Genomic DNA, 6,456 nt, shown 5'->3' on the forward strand with positions numbered 1-6,456 from the left:
TGTGTATTCATGCTTTATTGACTATTCAAAGGCATTTTACTGTGTGCATCATAACAAATTATGTCTAACATAGAGAAGAATGGAAATCCCAGATCACTTAATTATTCTCCCGTGAAACCTATAACTAGACAAGAAGTCTCTTGTGTGAACAGAACAAGTGAACATTACATGGCTTAAAATTAAGAAGGGAGTGTGTCAGGGTTATGTATCCTTTCTCTATAGCTACTCAATCTATGTGCTAAGCAAGTTATTTGAGAAACTGGACTCTATGAAAAAGAACATGGCATCAGGGTTGGAGGAAGACTCATTAGTAATTTGCATTATTCAGATGACACAACCTTGCTTGCTGAAAGTGAGGGGAACTTGAAGCACTTGTTACAGAGGATCAAATAATACAGTCTTTAATATGGATGGAATCTTAATGTCAAGAAAACACTAGACCAAAAGGCAACATCATGATAGGTGGAGAAAAGATTGAAACTGTCAACAACGTCATTTTATTTGCATGTATGTTTAACATCCTTGGTACCAGGTGTCAGTAAATCAGGTGTATTGCAGTTAGCCACACGTACAAATTATTGAGGCACAATGATTTTCAGTTTTAGGAGTAAGGTGCATCTGATTCAGGCCATGGTCTTTCTAATCACTTGCTATGCATATGAGAACTGGACAATGAGTAAGGATGACAGAAGAATAACTGATGCCTTTAAGTCAATGTGTTGGAGAAAAAAGTACTGCATATTACAAGGACTTCCAAGAGATCAAACAAATATGTCTCAGCCACAGTTCTGCTTGGAGGCGCAATGATAAAGCTACATCTCACATATTTTGAGCATGTTATAGGAAGGTATTCTACCTTGGAGAGGGACATGACGCTTGGAACGAATGAAGTTTGGTAAAGGAGAGGAAGACTCTTGACCAGGTGGATTGACAAGATCTCTGCTGCAATGGGCCCTGGTGTGTCATGAAGTCTGGGGATGGCTCAGGATAAGACAGAGTTCAGATCTTTTGCTCATAGGATTGTTATGTGTCATACATGACTCCATGACCCTTAACAACAACATTCTCATCTAAGAACTCTGGTGACTTAGTAGTAAAACATTGTACAATCAACAGAAAGGCAAGCTATTTGGTTTCCACAAGCACTCCTTGAGAGAAATGTTGTTGATTTACAGACTCTGAAAATTTTTGGAAGGTTCAACAAGAGTTGATTCTAACTCGATGGCACATTGCAACATAACACTATTCTCATCTAAAGAATCTATAGTGGCATAGTACCAACCAAATGGTTAAGTGATTTGAATCTACTAGCTCCTCAGAGAGAAGAGATAAGGAGTCTCTTTGGCAGACATTTACAGTCTCAGAAACCCAATAGATAGTCAAAGTGAGTTTCACTGATTTAAGGAGAAAAGCAAAACCAAAGCCACAGTACTGAGTTGGTTGTGACTCACAGCAATTCTCTAATGGGTTTCTGAAATTGTACACCTTAAAGATATGATATTGGGAGAGATTTTCCCAGAATGAGCACACTGAGGTGTGGAGGATGGATCTGCTTGCAATCCCTTCAGGAGAAACTGCTACAGTTAGGTAACCTGGTAATGAGGCCACACCTCAGACCATGGTGGACAATATACTTTATAAGAGGAGCCTCCAATCAGGTGAGAGACTTCTTCTCAGAGAAGACATGTTGAGGTGGAGGGGGAAAGAGTGCCTAAAATTCCCATGGACATACACCGCTTCATTTGGGGAACCTGGTTTCTCAGTTGGGCCACAGACCACTGAGGACAGACCTTAGGAGAGCTAGATGACACTCAGTAGAGATTCCAGCAGTGCTATGCTGTAGACCAGAGAGGAACTGAAAAACTTTAGGAAAGACAAAGTTTACCACTGCACAGACCCAGGAAGGACTTTCTGAAGAGTGAATTGCACACCCTCATGAATGGAACACTTTAAACCTCCAACTAATAAGTAGGTTCAAAAAATAAAAGAATTATCATTGACCTATGAAGACACAACAGAAATGGCCTAACACAGAAGAGGAGTGTACTCTGATAAATTTGAAATCTTAAAGGAAATGCACAAATTCCTAGAAATGCACACCCTATGCAGATTGACGTGGACAAATATAGAACACTTAAACAGATTTATTACAAATGAAGAAACTGAGCAAGTTATTAAAAGACATCCCATCAAAAAAAATCCTATCCCTAATTACTTCATGGTTGAATTCTAAAAACATTCAGAGATTAACTAATACCAAGTTTACTTAATTTTTTTTATAAAAAATAGAAAAATAAAGAATCATTCTATGAAGCAAGGATAACCATAATATCAAAAGCAGACAAAGACATTCCCCAAAAAGAAAATTGCAGATTCATATCTCTCATGAATATAACTAAAAAAAATAGTTAAAACAGTACCGGTCAATAGAATTCAACTACGTGTGTGTGTGTGTGTGTGTGTGTGTGTGTGTGTGTGTGATTATTACCAAGTGTAACTCAAAAGAAGTTTGTAAGAGAGAGTTTGAGATTTTTAAAACCTTCAGTGTCAGGGAACTTTCCAGAATCCTGAATAGTAAGGATATCACTCTACAGACTAAGGTGCACCTCATCCAGGCTGTGATCTTCACAATTACTTGTTATGCATCAGAAAACTGGACAATGAGTAAGGATGCTAGAAGAATTGATGTCTTTAGGTTGTGGTGCTAGACAAGAGTACTGACTGTCTATGTAACACAATGCTAGGATAACAAACAGGTTCATCCTGGAGAGGTGAAGCCAGGCTGCTTCCTGGAGGCAAGGGTTTTGAAGCTTCATCTGACATACTTTGGAAATGTTGCAAAGAGTGACTAGTGTTTGGAGAAGGACATTATACTTGGAAGGGAGAAGGGATAGTGGAAAAAAGAAAGAACCTGGATGAGATGGCTGGGGATAGAATGATAGAATTCTGCACAATCAATGACTTATTTATTGTAAATACCTTTTATAAGAAACATAAATACAGGCTATCCACATGGATTTCACCTAATTACACACAAAAATCAGATCAATTACATCTGTGGAACAAATCATTGGAGAAGTTCAACATCATCAGTGACAACTAGGCTAGGTGCTGATTGTGGAACAAACCATTGACTACTCATATGAAAGTCCAAATTCAAGCTAAAAAATGTCAAATCATATCCACAAGAATGAAAATTTGATCTTGAGTCTACCCCCCCTGAATTTAAAACCAACTCAGGAACAGATTTGAGGCTTTGAATAATAATGAACAAAGACCAGATATTCTGTGGGAAGATATCAATAATATTGTCCATGAAGAATGCAAAAGGTCACTAAAAAAAGGAGATAAAAGACCAAAACTAATGTCAGAAGAAACTATGAATGTTGCACTAGAGTGTTGAGAACCCAAAGTAAAGAGAAGAAACCAAGAAGTTAAGGGGTTGAATAGAAGATTTAAAAGGGCAGCTTGGAAGACAAGGCAAAACATATTAATGAAATGTGTAAGAAGCTGGATTAGGAAGATCAAAAGAGCTGAATTCGATTGGCATTTTTAAGCTAAATGAACTAAAGAAGAAATCCTTAAAAAAAAAAAAAGACCCTGTACCAAAAAGAATTGGCTGACACAGAAGAATTTCAAGAAACAGCATATGATTAAGAGGCAATGGTAACACAGGAGGAAGTTCAGGCTGCTCTGAAGGACTTGATAAAAAATAAGGTCCCAAGAACTGATGGAATACCAGTTGGCATATTTCAACAACAGATACTGCCCTAGATGTGCTCACTAGGTTGTACCAAGAAAACTGGAGGACAACTACCTGGCTAACTGACTGGAAGAGATCCATATTCATTCCCATTGCAAAAATAGATGACCAAACAGAATGTGGAAATAATTAAACAGCATCACTACTATCACATGCTAGCAAAATCTTACTGAAGATTATCCAGAAACTACTGGAATTATTGACAGAGAATGACAAGAAATACAAGCTAGATTTAGAAGAGGCCATGGCACTAGATCACCAATGTCAGATGGATCTTGGCAGAAAGCAAAAAGTACCAGAAGAATGTCTATCTGTGTTTCATTGACTACGCAAAGGAATTTGACTGTGTGGATCGCAAAATATTGTGGCTAACCTGAAGAAAATAGAAATAATAGAACCTTTTATTGTGCATATGCAAAACCTATTCTTGGACCAGGAGGCAGACCTCAGAACAGAGCAAGGAAACATTGCATCGCTCAAAATCAGGAAAGGAGTGTGTCAGGGATGCATCTTGTCTCCATACTTTTTCAATCTATATGCAGAACAGATCATTTGGGAAGTGGGACTTTATGAGGAGGAATGTGACTTCAGGATTGGAGGAAGACTCCTCAATAACACGTTATGGAGACGACCCCACCTTGCTTGCTGAAAACGGAGAGAACCTGAAGCACTTGCTGTAAAAGGTCAATGACTGTAGTCTTCAATATGGTTTGAAGCTTAACAAGAAGACAAGGATTCTCACCACTAGGCCAACTGACAACACCATGATAGATGGAGAAGAGATTGACGTTGTTAACAATTACAGCTTACTCGACTCCACAATCAACACTCTCGGCACTAGCAGTCAGGAAATTGAATGGTGAAATCCATTGGGAAAATCTGCTTTCAGGGACCTCCCCAGAGTACTGAAAAGCAACAAGGTCTAGAGACTGAGGTGTGGCTAATCCAGCTCATGTTCTTCATAATTACTTGCTATGCACCAGTGAGCTGGACAATGGCTATGCATGACAGAAGAAGAACTGATGTCTTTGAGTTGTAGTGCTGGGGAAGAGTCTTAAACATACCATCAACTGCCAAGAAAACAAATAGGCCTGCTTGGAAATCGTGAAACCAAGTTTCTCTTTATCGGGTATGATTTTAAAGTTCCACCTCACTTACGGTGGGCATGTGGCCAGGACGGACCGATCTCTAGAGAAGGGCATCATGGTCAGAAGGGTGGAGGGACAGTGCAGGAGAGGGAGACTCCAACCAAATGAGATAGATTGATATAGTGGCTGGTGCAATGAAGGTTGGTGTGTCAGAATCAGTGAGATTGATTCAGGACAGTGTAAGCTTCAGAGCTGCTGTACATAAGGTCATTATGGTTGCTGCTCAATGGAACATAACAACACCACCAACAACAACATCTTCATCTTTCTTATTTAAGGTCAATCTGCTCTTTTTAAAATAATTGTTTTTCTGATATAGGAAAGAGTAAAATACTACACAGAAGAAAAATTATTTGTAATAAACACCAGTTAGAGAAGAACTCAATAAACATATTATTGTAACTCTAAATATAAAAAATAAGGAAATAATCAAATGAAATTTTACAGTGAAGGTTTTTTTATTGAGAACTTCAAAATATTCTTATATTCTTACTCTACTCCTTATTGCAAAAGGATCACATTATATAATGAGAATTGTAAATGTTTTCATTAATCGCATTTGAGGTAATATACCACCTGGCCAATTGACCGGAAGAGATCTATATTTGTTCCCATTCCAAAGAAATGTGATCCGACACCATGCAGAAATTATTGAACAGTGTCATTGATTTCAGATGCAAGCAAGATTCTGCTGAAGCTTAACCAAAAGTGACTGGAACAGCACGTCAACAGAGAACTGCCTGAAGTGCGGGCTGAATTTAGACAAGGCCATAGTCCTAGGGATATTATGCCTAATGTTAGATGGATCTTGGCTGAAAGCAGAGAGTACCAGAGGAATGTCTATCTGTGTTTCATTGACTATGCAAAGGCATTTGACTATAGTTCACAACAAACTGTGGTTGACTCTGAAAAGAATGAGAATCCCAGAACACTTGATTGTGCTTATGTGAAACCTATTCTTGGACCAAGAGGCAGTCATCAGAACAGAGCAAAGAAACACTGCATGGTTCAAAATTGGGAAGGGTATGTGCCAAAAATGTGTCCTATCTCCATATCTTTTCAATCTATATGCAGAACAGATTATCTGGGAGGCTCTATGAGGAGAAATGTGGCATTAAGATTGGAGGTAGATACATCAACAACCTGCGTTATGCAGATGACACAATCCTCCTTGCTGAAACTGAGGAGGACCTGAAGCCCTTGCTGTAGAAAGTCAAGGACTGCAGCCTTCAACCTGGATTGAGGCTAAACATCATGAAAACAAAGATTCTCACCTCTGAGCCGATTGGCAGAATCATGATTGATGGTGAAGAAATTAATACTGTTAACAGCTACTGTTTGGCTCTATAGTCAACACTTTTGGTATCAGCAGCCAGTAAATTAAAAGACAAATTACTTTGGGAAAGTTTGCTGTCAAGACCTCTACAAAGTACATGAACAATGGTGTCAGTCTGGAGACTAAAGTGTGCCCAATCCAGGCCATGATCTTTGCAATCACTTGCTATGAATGGAAAAGTTGGACAATGACTAGCAATGATAGGAGAA

This window comes from Elephantulus edwardii, unplaced genomic scaffold (genome assembly GCF_000299155.1).
Source record: "Elephantulus edwardii isolate Elephantulus edwardi_28Jun2011 unplaced genomic scaffold, EleEdw1.0 scaffold00019, whole genome shotgun sequence".
Lineage (NCBI taxonomy): Eukaryota > Metazoa > Chordata > Mammalia > Macroscelidea > Macroscelididae > Elephantulus > Elephantulus edwardii.